General features: G+C 48.1%; 1 long non-coding RNA gene and 1 other non-coding gene across 5 annotated transcripts in view; one reads left to right on the top strand and one right to left on the bottom strand.

Annotated features, from left to right (window-relative positions):
- Positions 1-520: 520 nt before the first annotated feature.
- The window catches only part of LOC115938481 (uncharacterized), a 23,190-nt gene continuing 8,983 nt past the window's right edge, over positions 521-14,727 (bottom strand). Inside the window, exons 1-5 of one of the 4 annotated variants that reach the window (XR_014147735.1) lie at positions 13,916-14,533; positions 6,305-13,252; positions 5,881-6,079; positions 4,723-4,867; positions 522-3,324 (exon numbers count right to left, since the gene is read on the bottom strand). This is a non-coding gene — a long non-coding RNA (uncharacterized LOC115938481). Of the gene's footprint in view, positions 3,325-4,722; positions 4,868-5,880; positions 13,253-13,915; positions 14,535-14,727 lie in introns of those variants that run through there. The other 3 variants (XR_014147736.1, XR_014147733.1, XR_014147734.1) reach the window with 3 other exon arrangements.
- LOC115938482 (small nucleolar RNA SNORA63) lies at positions 9,669-9,799 on the top strand. The gene has a single exon (XR_004073583.2). It is a non-coding gene; the product is annotated as a small nucleolar RNA SNORA63 (small nucleolar RNA).

Here is a 14,727-nt window from a genome sequence, read left to right as displayed (position 1 = left end):
AAGAGGAGGTACAGCACTTTCTACTAGGGCCTCGATCCATCCATCGAGAGGCAGGGGGAATGAAGTCTGGAGGCTAGGCTTCCCACCTGGGCTCTGTGGGCCACTGGCTGGCTGCTTCCCACAAGTCACCTCCCCACTGGCCTATTCTAGACAGAATGGGGACTGAGGGCTCTCTGATGGGCTAGTGGTAATGTCAAGGAGCACAGTCCCTTGGGGAGAAGTCCCTACTATTTCTGTTTCCTGTGGCTTCGGGCACGGGAATGGCATCAGGGGGCAACTCTATGTCAACTAGTCTTCAGTGACTTAACTTGCCACCTGCCATCTGTGATGCAGGAATGTTTGCTGACCAAGCAGACAATTGAGCTCCAAGCAAGCTGGCTCTTGGCAGTGCCTGGACTACCAAGATGGGTATCCCTTTATCTGGGGTAGGAGGTAATCCAGACTTTGATCCTTGAACACGAGCATGTAGAAAGGAAGCTGAAGAAATCAAAAATAATTATGAGCAACACAACTGTACAAATATCTGTAATAAAAGAAATGATAATAAAAATAATATCCTTGGCATGGTCTTTGAAATTTTCAGAAAATTTTCATATCCATTCTCTTGTCATGTTCTCATAATCATCCAGTGAGGCAGGCAGAGCAGATATTACAATGTCTGTGTTTCAGTGGAGGATACTGAGGCACAGGGAGGCTGAGATCCTAGGGTCTCAAGGACAATGGTGGAACCAGACCTGGGCCTCTGTCCTCTGCCCCTTGGCCTCAGGACCTTTTCGTTGGACATGACCCATGAGAGCTATTATGATGTAACAGAAGCATTCTCTAACCTTGTTTGTGGCCATGATTGTTGGACTTAACACGTGTCAGACACCTATCTGATAAAGAAAGAAAATCAAGATTCATTCATTCAACAAATAATTTTATTGAACACCTACCATGTGCCAAGCTCGGAGCTAGGCCCTAAGGATTCACAAATGAACAAGATGTGGTCTCTACTCCGGAGCATCTATCTATTAGGCAGTTACTCTGGCTTAATTAAATCTCTCCCGATAACACTGGATAGAGTCGCCAACCATGAAATCCCCAAAGTGTCACCTCCCACCCTGCAACCATACTGATATCCTAACAGAATTCCACTGGGGCTGCATCTGTGATAGGAAAAGGCCTACTTCTCCTAAAGTTGGTGGAAGGAGAACCAGGAACAAGGAGCAAAGATGGAAAGCCTTAAGCCAATGCTCACACACCTCTGGCTCTGCGCCGGGGCTGAGGGAGACAAGGGAGGCCCCTCAGCTTGCTGAGGAAAGCCGTTGGAAGCAGCCTGCTGGACAGAGGCTGAGGGCTGACAGGGAGTTGCAAAACAACTGCAAATGGATGTCAGAAGAAAACCTGAAGCTCATTCTTTGAACGCTCACGCCATTAAGGTCCTATTTCCACGGATGGGGAGTTGGGGGCCACACTCCACCTACAGCAGATCATTTCCTGAAATTGACATGACATGAAGATGAAAAGACATCTTCAAGGCAGCCGTCTAAAGGTCCAAACCAGCTCAACAATGGGGGATCCCATCACTAAAGGCTGAAGAAAACAGTTTAGCATTTTTACCTTCTTCTCTACACTGGGCCAACCACACCTTGTTGTACGAACGGAAAAAGCATTCATCAGTCTTTTATACTTTCTTAAAGAAGCTTTTATCTGTTCAGTAAAATGGCAATGAGGGGACACATTGCCACACAAAGAACCCACATTTCTAGGCCAACATAGGGTTTCAGCGATACACTCTTAACTCACAGAAAACCGCCTCTAACTTAGCTTTCTGCTTTCCCCTGCAGAATTTGTAGCCCAAACACATACTGTGGGTTAAACTTGGCAGATCTGAAGGCACAAGTGTAAGGGATTCAGAAAACCCACGTCTGACTGAGTTCATGATGCAAGTAGGAACATCCAAAGGGAAATTAGGGCCCACATGGTTTCATTTTTAACATACACAGACGTAACCCACATTGGCGTAAGAGACATTCTTTGCTTTGTTTTGTTTTGCTTTTAAGACCACCTTTACATGAGCCCATCCTTTAAAAAAGCAAAGAAATGCCGTAAGAACCGGACCATTGGGGCAAGTGGCAAGGGGAGCTGGGCTATCCTCATGGTGTCAACATAGAAAATTAGACCCAAAACTTGGAGGAGGCCTTAGAACTCATCTCACTCACGGGCTTTATCTCCTGCAGCCTCCGTAATAAAGGTAGTAACTAGGTTAGCTACCCTTTATTGGTCTCCCACTTGAAATCCGGGACCTGTGTGAAGAATGTAAATTCGTTTGCTAGGGTGGTTGTGACAAAGTTCCACACACTGGGGGCCCTGAACACCAATCTGCCTCACGTTCTGGAGGCCAGAAGTTTGAGAGCAAGGTATCGGCCGTGTAACTTCCTTCTGAAGGCTCAGCGAGATGAACGTCCCACCCTTCTCTCCTAGCTTCTGGCATGTTGCTGGCCATCCTGGGCACGCCTTGGCTTGGAGAAACATCTCCCTGATCTCTGCATTATGTATTTACATGACATTCTCCCTGAGTACCCCTCTGTGTCCAAATTTCTTTTTTTAATAAGGACACCAGTCATATTGAATTAGGGCTCACCTTAATGGCTTCATCTTAATTTAACTAATTATATCTGCAATGACCCTATTTCCACATAAGGTTAAATTCTGAGGTAGTAGAGTTAGGATCTCAACATATGACTTTGGGGAGGAAACACAATTCCACCCATCACAGAACTCAACCTACACTGTATCTTGTCCTCACAGCGAGGCTGCCAGCCTGGTGACTATTTTGCAGACATGGCATGCCCTGAGAGGTGGGCAGTACTGAGGGGCACAGCCAGGCAGATGTGGGTGGGAGCCCAACCCCACCTCCCATGAGTTAATGAATGTGGATAAGTTGTTTTATCTCCCTGTGCCTCAGTTTCTTCATCTGTAGGACAGGGACAATATGGGTCCACAATTTCAAAACCCTCTAAGCTCCAAATACCAAAAATTGGATTTATAACTCGTTTGACAACAAAACTTGACCTGAAATAAATTCACTTGGCCCCAAAACCTGTCTTGAGTCGATATTAGGTTACTTATGGTCTTTATTTATACAACATATACATTTCCCTACAGAAATATTAGCGTGTTTGATTGCAGGATACTGTTGCAGATGCTGTAGGATGTTAGGTAGCTGGAATACACGCACTGTATTATCTTTCTCAAGCTCCCAAATTCTGAGGCCTCTCTCCTTGGTTTGCATATGGCTGTCTTCTTTTTTTTTTTTTTTTTTCCTTTTTTTCAAAGATTCTATTTATTCATTTGAGAGAGAGAGAATGAGAGACAGAGAGCATGAGAGGGAGGAGGGCCAGAGGGAGAAGCAGACCCCGTGCCGAGCAGGGAGCCCGATGCGGGACTCGATCCCGGGACTCCAGGATCACGACCCGAGCCGAAGGCAGTCGCCCAACCAACTGAGCCACCCAGGCGCCCGCATATGGCTGTCTTCTTACTGTGTCCTCGCATGCTCTTACCTCTGTGGGTGTCTGTGTCCTAATCTCTCCTTGTAAGGACACCACTCATATTGGATCAGGGTCCATCCCAGTGACCTTATTTTTCATTTAATTACCTCTTGAAAGGCCCTATCTCCAAATGCAGTCACATTCTGAGGTACTGGGAGGCAGGACTTCAATGTACAAATTCGGGGGGCGGGGAGTCACAATTTAGCCCATAATACTATCTTAAGAAACTAGATGAATTACCACTCACACCAGATGTATCTCATACACTTGCTGACTTATTTCTGCCCCAGTGTTTCTCAAAGTGTGGTCTGGGACCACCTGCAATTGAATTACTTGGGCCCTTAATAAAAATAAGCCTGCCCCACGCCTCTGAGTCAGAATCTGGGGGGAGATGACCACTGGGCCCGGGGATGGAGCTTGCTTGTTTCTTGCATCCATGTGAAAGCTTAATTAAGGGGATTCAGAAGAAACTATAGAGCAAGGTTGTTCCCCATCCCCACCCCATCGTCACTGCAGTCTCGAGACCAGGTAAGGGCAGGAGACAGGGAAGCAGCCCAGTGGGAAGTCTGAGCAAGGAGCACAGCTCATCCTGATGGCTCCTACCGTGTGGTTCACCCCACAGGGCTACGACACAACCTGCATTTCTGCTCAAAGCTAGTCACTTGGTCCCCATCAGAAGAGATAGCACAGAGCTTTGCAGTGTAGATACCAGCAGAAGAGGCTGCCGGGGGTGGCATTCTGCAGAGCCAAATGCTGAACCAGAGGGCAGAGGTGGAGGTGGTTCAGGCCCTTGCGGAGTCTGCTCCAAAACGTCAGGCGCTGTCACAGGAGGTGGGGGAGGGGTCCTGCTGGCTCCCCACCAGCTCATCTAGAGCACAGCCTTTTAACCATGACCCAGATAGCCAACGTGAGCCTGCTGGGGGGGTGTCCGCTCCAGGTGCACATATGTGCCCATGCCCGTGGCCATGCCCCACGCCTGCATCAGGGAGGCCACCAGTCTCCCACGTCAAACAGGCCAGCAAAACAGCGGGGAGTGGGACTCTCAGTGGAAATGATCTTCCTGGCACCATGACAACAAGTCCTCATCAAAGCTAATGGTGATGATCCATCCCTCAGCTTTCTCTGCTGGTTCCAGCTTAGATTTCTCATGCCTTAAAATACTCGCCTGACTGAAAATGTGGTGACTCACCTGGACTGGGATTGAATAGAACAGGCAGGAAGTGCTTTCTTCTGAGGGACTGTCAAAAACCAGCGTAGCACCTGAGGTCCTTCATTTCACACATTCTTCCTGTCAAGGGGGAGGCATATTTCTTACTCCTTCATCAGAGTTGGAGCTGCCAAGGAAAGTAAAGCGGTCAGGATGTGTCAAACTTTGGCATTTGTACTACACGGAGTTTGAGGAAATGGGATAGGTTTCCCTGAAAATCTCCTCCTCATTCTCTACCCAGTGCAAGGTGGGCCCCGTTTTTGATAGGGCACTGTCTTTGAATCCTGAGTACCTCAATGACGTAAGAACTTTCTGAAGCTGGTAATTTGGAAACTGCATGGTCTTTAAACTTGAATTAATAAAAAAAAAATAGGATAAAAAATTGTACTGTCAACTAAACTGTGTTTCTTGGTCCCCTCAGTTCCACCTGAATTCCACAAGCTATACATTGTGGTATATTGGAAAATATAGTACTCCGAAGTCAGACCTGGATGCAAACCCTAGGTTTGCCACTTATTAGCTGTGTGACATTGGCCAAGTCACTTTACCTCTCTGAACATCTGTTTCCTTCATTGCCAAATGGAATTGATCTCATCTTCCACATTACGCTGTAATGAATATTAGAAGGGACCATGAACGTGAAAGGTGCCAGTAAAGTCTGGCCCATAAAGGCTCATTCCTTTTCCTGTCTCCTGGGTTTTTTCCTGCAATTTGGAATGAGCATAATTTCTGGCTAATATTCTCATATTGGCACATTTCCACATGTGGCTTTGCATACTTTTAGAATGTCATAAATAATTCTCCAAGAAGACTTAGAAATGACAGGGATACAGACCCCGAGACCAGCAGTCGCCGAAGTCATGAGAGGTGATTTGGATGGTCCAGACACTGCAACAGGGACAAAGCCTCCGGTGTGACTTCCAAAGACTCTGGGGGAGTAAGTTGGAGTTTCTTTTTGAAAGGCCTTAAAAAGTCTCTGAAATGGGATGAGCCGGGGCAGCTCCAGGACCAGCACCAGGAGCCTGCCCTCCCCCACGTGCGTGCTGCCTCCTTTTCTACATCCTGTCTCCCATGTCCTATCCCCCTTCCCCGCCAGTGCCTTCCACCCCCTGGTTAGATCCAGCTCCAGTCCCAGCTGACCTCTTCCGGATGTCCAGCCACAAAGACCTGTCTTTCTCTCCAGCTCTTCCAATGAGAACTTCAGGTTTCTGTGTTTGCTGGGTTTCCCCCTCATTCTTTCATTTGTTGGTCTCCAAAGAAAGAGAGTCCAGTCGCACCCCTTATTGGCTAGATTATTATGGAGACATTACTTGACTTCTTTGAAACTCCATCTCCCAATCTGTAAATGGGGATCCTACATTGTTAGGTTGTCGTGAAGACTAATGGGAATAAAATGTGTATCAGGGTAGTTTGTAAACTGCCAAGTGATGAGAAAAGGATAATTCAAATCCCTCTTAGCATGTACACCTTACTGGCACATAGTAAGTGCTCAAACATACATACTAGGTTACTTTTTGATTAACAGTCTTTGCCCTGGGAATGCTGTTTTAATCCCCAAACTCACCAGGACATGTCCTGAACAGTCCCCCAAGAGCTCCGTTGGGTCCCTTACGTGGCTTCTGAAGGGGATCTGGATCTGACATTTACTGTGTTCTTGCCACGTCCAGGCTCATGCATGGGAACGTCCTTACTCTCAACCAAGAGTCTCTCACCTGGTGGTGGGCAAATGAAGCCACAAGACCAAGAATCCAAGTATTTGTTCCCACCATCTCTCAGCTAGGAGTTAATCCCAGCAAAGTATCTTGCCCCCTGTACTTTTGGGGAGTCCCTGGGGGGAGGCACCTTGCATGTACTCACCAACAAATCCGTGCCCAGGTGCCAGGCACGGCCCCTTCCCTGCTCTGCCGTCCTTCTCTGGCAAAGCTGCCCATGGAAATGATTCTCTCTCCTGTTATGCTCCTTTATGGGGGTGCTCATCACAGTGACCCTGTATCTCAGTGTCTTATAGAGTATGTAGTAAGTAATCCCGTTAGCTTTTAGTGACAGCTCTGTCCAGGAATCCCATGGATCCAGCATGGGGAGGGCCGGGGAGAGATTCAGCCATTGTTACCATGGGTTCTCAAAACTACTCCTTTCTCCGACACGGACACTTCTCCACTTGGTGAGCTCACTGGACTTGGCTCCTTGCAGCTCTTCAAGAAAGGCAGATTGCGTGATCCCTGTGGGGTTTCCCACTGGCTCGCCAGACATGACTGAATCTTAGCACAGGCTCCAGCTTGTACCCTTCCACTACCCAGATGAAGAAACGAAGGCTCAGAGCATCAAGTCACTTACCCAAGGTCATACAGCTGACAGGTGGCAGAGACCAGGGCCAAGCCCCAGAGCAAAGTCCAAATCCCATGTTCTTTTTGATCCAAATCCCATGATCAAAGTGGCAACATGACAAGTTGTTCTGGTCCTGGCGTCCATACAGGAGAGCATGCTGTGCTGGTCAGTTTATTGTACGTACTTTTATCCTCCCTAGGGGCCTAAGTCTCTTTCTACTTGGTTTCTACTGCAGTTACGCTTTAGGCACAAAATATTGGAGATTCCTTGCCTCTTCACCTTCCTTCTCTCCCTAGGTGCCCTCCCAACAGAACTACAATTTATTTCGGTGTTATCTGGCTCATGGTTAAAAGCACTGTGGTGCTTATACAGATGACGGAATAAGCAAGACTTGGCTATAATCAAGAGCCACCTAAGCCAGTGTTAGTAGATAAACACAAAACACTTGACTTCTTCCCAAGGCCTCCACACCTGGCCACCCTACGCCAGCTCTCTGCTCCAGCCTAAAGGTCCTGACCCTGAGTTCTTATTCTGCCCCCTAGCCTGATAACCAGTATGGTGGGGTCTGTGCCTCCTTGTTCTTGCCCCAACACGGGTGTCCCTTCTAGCCCATTCTAATGACCTGGCATCTGCCCCCCTCCTGACTGACACTTCCTTTCGAGTGGGGGCCTTCAACCAGACTGGGCCCCAGCACTCTTGGCCCAGCCCTTGACCTTTTATCTTCTCTTTGCCAAAGTTCTTTTTGGGGAGCTGGATGGCCCTTCTCCCCTAGACACTATCAAGGTATAAACCTTCCTCTCACCTCTAGAATAAATATCCCATCGCTTCCCCAGGCATGAGCTGCCAGGCTCTGGCTATACCAGATCCATTCGCCAGATGAGGAAACTCTTTGGTGACAGGGTGGGTACGCACACCAGCCTGTGTTAGCCTGAGCTGGCCACTTCTCGGGAATTCTGGGGTCAGGCAGCTTGCCACTTTCTTTGGTGGGCTCCTAATGTACCACCAGCCACAGTTCTTGGGGGCCCAGGGAACTGGGCAAACTGAATTTAGGCTGAATCTCCTAAAGATCCTATTTTGTATTATATATCCCCAACATTCCCTGTCCTGTCATTCTTGCTTTGTTTTTCCTTATAGTATATCTATCGCCACTTTGATACACTATTTGTCCCCCTCCCTTCCTCTAGAAGTAAGCTACCTGAGATTGTAGTCCGCTTCGCTTGAACAGGGTCTAGCCCATGGCGGTGGCTCAATGGTGACGGAATGTTGAATATGTTGAATGGGGGACCGGAACTCCCATGGCCTAGGCAGGCAAGGCCAGAGCACACATACTGAGGTGCTAGGATGACCAGGAGTCCTCATTTCTTAGCTGACACACAGCCCAGCTGCCTCAGGGCTGCCAAAGAGGATTTCCAAATGTCCTCCATCTTAGCCAGGGCCAAAAAAAAAAAGGTCTATAAATACTTCCCCAGCACAGCTCTGGTCAGTGTGAGAAATGCAAAGCCTTCAGACAGCTTATTATTCCAGCTAGCCTCTGAGCCATCCACTCTGCTGAAAAATCAATCGACTTTCCTTCCTACAAGCCCTCAGCATGCCTGCACACCTCTGTGGACCTCCCTGTTACTCGCTTGTCTCCTTCCTTCCCAGACATGAGCCTGTCTGACTCATCTCTGCATCCCCAGTGCCCAGCATAGAGCAGGGAAGCTATAAGGGTATGATAAATATTTGATGAATAAACGAATGCCAGGATTCCACATGCAGAGAAAGCCAGCCCCTTCTGAATTAATCATGTGACTCAAACACCAGGGCACAATGAGTTTATTTCTACTTAGTGTGATTAATGACTTTTTTTTCCAAAGAGTTTTTTTCTTTTTCTTTTAAGATTTTATTTATTTATTTGACAGAGAGATAGAGAGAGATCACAAGTAGGCAGAGTGGCAGGCAGAGGGAGAGGGAGAAACAGGCTTCCCGCTGAGCAGGGAGTCTGACGTGGGACTCGATCCCAGGACCCCAGGATCATGACCTGAGCCGAAGGCAGAGGCTTAACTGACTGAGCCACCCAGGCGCCCCTCCAGAGAGTTTTTCAATTCTGAGATGTAAATTTTTTAAATTGTGAATTTTAAGATATCCCTTATGGAATAATACTATTTCCAAAAAGACACAGCATAAATTTTAGAGTAAAACTGATGATTATTTTTCCTTTCCTGAAAACTTAATTATCTCCTTTTACTTAGAGCCGACTTAAAAAAAAAAATTACGGAGTGGAGTGTTTTATGATATTGAAAATAAAAGTCTGTGAAGAAAACCCGATGCTGCCTTTACTATCTCTTCTTGGATAATTAAACTTTTTATTTATTACAAAAAAACTTTTTTTTTTTTTTTTACATGCAATAACAAATTATCTAGTTTCTCTAGGACTTAGGAGAGGGTGATTTGCTTTAAAAAGAGAAAATAATACACAGAGGAAAAAGTAAGACAGTTGTTTCCACATTCACAAGAGAAGAGACAATTTTCTAAATGGATTTATGAAATGCACTATGCTTTAAACCATACTGGACACTTAGTTGATTATATTCCTCTAATTCAATTATTAAAAATCAATTTAGATGCAGGATCTAGTTACAATGTAGCTATAAAGTGCTGCCTTGTCTTTGCCCCCTGCTCAAAATAAAGCTGTTACCTTTCTAGCCCTGTCCGCCATGGTGCTTAGCAGCCAGGGATGCATGGTCTCAGACATGTTTACCAAGTAAAACACTGACTTGAGGGGCGCCTGGGTGGCTCAGTCGTTAAGCGTCTGCCTTCGGCTCAGGTCATGATCCCAGGGTCCTGGGATCGAGCCCCACATCGGGCTCCCTGCTCCGCGGGAGTCTGCTTCTCCCTCAACCTGCTGCTCCCCCTTGCTTGTGTTTCCTCTCTCACTGTGTCTCTCTCTGTCAAATAAATAAATAAAATCTTTAAAAAAAAAAAATCAATTTAATCAGTATCCTAAAAAAATTTAAGAGGGGAAAAATTCTGCTTTGATTTATTGCTTTTCTATATTAGTTATCTACACGGATCAATTTATGGATAAATGCTCAAGTAACAATTCATTTCATGCTGTGGAGACACCCCACTCTCCCTGAGTTTTAGAAAGTTAAATCCCAGAAGGCACCAGTGGTGTGTGCCTCAATGTTCCTGCCTGCCCCAAAACCAGTACCTCATTTTCTACTAAGAGCATCCTGATTTTCTTTGAGGAGCCAAGCCTCTCCCCACTCTCAGTCCCTGAGGTGAGAAACAGTCATGTGACCTGGGCTTGGCCAACTAGGGATTGGTTCAGAGATGGGTACGTGAATAAAGCTGGACCAATGAGCACATGCCCTGGGCCTGTTGCCGGCACTATTGAGAAAGATGTGCTCTGCCCTTTGGGATTGCTAATGCTTGGAGCTGCTGCCTGACAGTGAAGCCGACATAAAGGAAAGCAGATGGATGGTAAATCCAGCACACACAGCAACGTGGATATATCAATAAGATGTGATTTTTCTCATTTGCCCCCATCAATCTGGAGGCACTGGTTAGTAGGAGGAGACACTGGTTTAAGTCTTGGTCTAATCAATAGTTTCAATATCCCCTTTGAGAACATGCTCAGTTTCTCAGATGGCCTTGCCCTTCTCCTGCTTCACCAGTAAAGATGATGGTGTTTGGCTCATATTCACCCACACCCACCATTATGGTTGACCTGATTGATACAACACTGAAATATGCCCGGGGCAGTTGGTAAAGAGGTGCCACCCTGAGTTCCCTGAGCAACCCCCAGTGCCCCTCGTCTGGGACTTTTCCCCAAGCTCCTCACAATCTGTCAACAATAGGGTTAATGCTGGAACAGCAGGCCACCTCAATTCAGACTGGTTGGTGCCTGAGCCTATAAGGACTTTTAAATATTTTGATCACCCTGTAGGGTCTAAAGGGTAGAGGTAGGGTGGTGTGTGGCTTCTGTGTCCTCACGGTACTGAGAGAAAGGGAACTCTTGGCCTTGTATGGTCCTGGAGCATAGCTGCCTGCTGTCTGCCCATCTCAGTGGCCACTTTTCCTGTCCTGGGTGGCCTGCCAGCCTCTATGTGGATGTTGAGTTGGTGGTCCATCCTCTATTCTGAGATACTGCTCCCAAAGGTACTCCCTGGCTGATTTAGCCTCTTCTCTGCTCTCTCAGGTGCTTCCGACTTCTGGCCATGACTTTCTAACTGTCCTGAACCTAGGGGTTTCCTTGGCAGTCCACATCACTGAGTCCCCTTGTTACAGTGCTCACCTCTGGAAAACTGGTCACAGACTTGCTGCTACATCTGGGTAGGGTCTAGGCTATTAGGGGCCTAGCATAGGTTGGGAAGTCCATGCTGGGCCTCCTTCTGCCTGACCAGTGCAAGGCTACCCAGGGTCTCCCTCTCATAATTCTAGGGGGGAGGGGGTAACAGGGGAGAAGGTCTTCTTACACCTGTGGGGTTAGTCATTACTTTCTCAGTACTATTGCTCCTCCTAGGCCTCCTTCTTGTCTTGTTCTGCTGCTTCTGTCCCCCCACAAGCCCCCCCCTTCTCTTCCTCTCTAGACCTCTCATACATAAAACTCCAATTTTAGTCTTAATCCCTATTATTCCTAACAACATCTTTTAAGCACCTAAAATCTAACCATACCTAAAGCCAGTCTACCCAGTTTAGCAAACTAATGGATTCCATTTTTGGTTTAGCTAGTCAGAGTTGGGTTTCGGTCACTTGTTACCCAGAGTCCTGACAGACCTGGTAATAACAGGATCTATGTCACATTATTTGTGGTGGCATTGAGCACAGCTCCACATGCAAATGAGGTTAATTAAATGCATTTGGCAGTCATATTGATGCCATGGCTAGATCCATGACTCAGACAAAGCTTGTTTTGAAGAGCTCCTCAAGTCCATCCCTAAGCCTTTCAAGTGCATTGCTTCCTCTCACATGGTAGAAGTAAAAGAAGGAAGAGGAATCCTGCCTTTGGATTACATGGGGACAGAATACCTTCTCCTCCCATTCACTTCTGTGGAGGCTGTACTGAGACCTAATTCTATTTCTCCCTATTGACCCGTCCTGCCTCACTTTACCCTGTCAGCATGTTTCAGTTTCTCATAGTAAAAAGACACTGACAAAAAACTTACCCGCCTCCCCGGTTGTCATTTCCCCTTCTCTGCCCAACCAACTCCTCTGAAGCAGTGACCTATACCCACTCTCCCTGCTGCTCCTCTTCCCTGACTCCATTTGCCTCTAACCCTTTGTGACCCAGTTTCTGGTCTCATGACCCCACCGAAACCGGGGTCACACGAGTCATCAATGACTTGACTTCCTCATTGTCCAACTCAATGGTTACATTCCAGTGTTCATGTGCTGGGCATCTCTGTGGCATTTCCCACTCCTGATCACTTCCTCACCCTAGAGAACCTCTTCATTTGGACTGCTTGATGCCATTTTCTTTTCTAGTTTTCTTCTCACTTTTCTGCCCTCTCCTCAGGACCCCTGTTTGACCCTTAGGAGCTGGTATCTGTCAGGTTCACTTCTCATCCATCCCATGATCTTCCCATTGGGCCTGCTCTCTCCGGACCATCTCAGCCCAGCCCCAGCTTCAGTGACCACCTCTGTGTTGACTATTTCCCAGGGGGCACTTCCAGGCCTCTCTCTGGGGGGCTTGGCACCCATGTTCTTAACTGCACTCTGGAGGTCATCCCTGAAAGTCCCATGCACATAAGAAAATGTGTTCAAAACATGCCATCTTCGTCTCAGAGGAGCTTCTATTCCTCCAGTCACTATCACAGTAAATGGCACCACTATCCATGAAGCTGCACAAAGAAGCTGGGAATCCTTCTGGGTTCCTATTTTCCTTTTCCCTTTCTCTGCTTACTGAGACAGAACCTTGTACCTGGCAGTATATAATGTACCCCTAAAGCAGTGAGCATGAATGGATGAATGAATTATGGGGACACAGAAAATGAGGGCTCTCTAACTTGAATCTAAAGCTTGATGTCTTTTTACCTTTTACAGTTTTTCAAGGCTCCTTCATTAACATGAGGGCGTTGTCCCAGATGATCTTCAACTCTGATGATCTCTGATCCTAGACTCCTTCAATCTGACACCTTAGGTACTTAAACACCGTTCCTTCTTCTTCACTTAAATCGATTGCTCCTTCTTGCGCCTACCCTGCCTGCAAAAAGAGGGGAGAGGCCCCTGAAATAAAATAGGACTTCAAACATAAATTAAACCACCTTTGCAGAACGCATTTCACTCTGATAAGAGGGCCTGATGTATCTCTGCAGCCACCATGAGTCACAGTGAGAGTTGGAAACGGAGGAAGAGGAGAGGGTGGGTGGGAGCAGCTGGTGGAAAGATAAACAGAGCCCATTTCCTCTTGTCTCTGTAGTGCCAGGTCATGTCACCCTGTGTGAGTTTCCCCGGGTGCTGCACAGGGGAAAGTACCTTCCCTCTTGTTCTGCATGACTTCTGTCTGGAAACGAGTATCGTCATGGTCTCATGAACGCCTCTGTGCCTACCACTGCTACCTCTCAAAATATTGCATGAGCACTCATTTGAATGCCTTCCCCGCGCAGTGGCCATGCTAAGCAATGTGCACCTTAAATCTTTTAAACTCTGCCACCCAGCAGGTAGGTCCTATTTTATCTCCTTTACGCAGGCCAGGAAACTACCGCTCAGAGAGGTTAACCACTTGACTAAGGCCAAGCAGCTCATGGTGCAGTCCGGCAAATCATCAAAATCAAACCCAGGGCTGTTCATTCTATGCCCAAGTCTGGGGCACCCATGGTTACACTGCTTCTGATGTATCCGTGGTTATCTTTCATACCATACATACGTTTAGCACACCGCATCCAGGAGCTTGATAAATGCTCACTGAAGGAGTACCTAAACCATGCCAACAAGAGCTGGATCTGGTCGCAGGTGCCAGAATTCAGAAAGGCAGCTTTGGTCACTTCCCACCCCTTCTTTGGATCAATTTCCTCATCTGTAAAATGGAGGCATGAAGCAGATGCCCTGTAAGGAGCCTGTGCCTTTAGCTTTCTGTGGCTCTCTTCCAACGGTGCAGCGTCCCCGAGGTGAAGCCAGGAAACGGGAGGAGAGCCTGACCCACGCAGCTCCATTCTCCGCGGGCTTGCCCCCGGCCCCACCGCTGACGCATGCGCCGCCCGCCGGCCGCGGGAGCCCGGGAGCCGGGGAGCCCAGAGCGGACGCGGCCCTCTCCACGCATGCGCCGGCCCCGGCCGCCTGAGCGGCTGTGCCGGGAGCAGAAGCGAGTCCCTCCCCTCCGCGGTGGGGAAATCGGGGTTCCCCGCCGGGAGGGGGAGCGCCTGCCAGGAACGAGCCCACGGGGGAGGCTCCCGGCCCTCGTTAGGAAAGGCCAGAGCCTCTCCCAAGACCCCTGGGAAAGCTGCTCCCCGCGCGGGAGGGCGTGTCCCGGCCCGGGCGCCCTCGGATGGGACGTGCTGGGCGGCACAGAGAGGCGGTTCTGTCCGAGCGCAGATGGAAGCGCTCTCCCGGCGTGGACGAGGGCAGCGGGGCGGGGGCGGGTTTTCCTCTGAAAAACGACACTCCCGATCAAACGAAAATTTCTAAGGTCACTGAAGACCTGTATCTGGCGAGGGGTGGGGAATGGGAGGTGTGAGGCGT

This window comes from Leptonychotes weddellii, chromosome 1, assembly GCF_054177405.1.
Source record: "Leptonychotes weddellii isolate Sample4059 chromosome 1, ASM5417740v2, whole genome shotgun sequence".
Classification (NCBI taxonomy): domain Eukaryota; kingdom Metazoa; phylum Chordata; class Mammalia; order Carnivora; family Phocidae; genus Leptonychotes; species Leptonychotes weddellii.
Note: the sequence above shows the minus strand (reverse complement) of the source record. Positions and strands in the feature narration are given on the sequence as shown.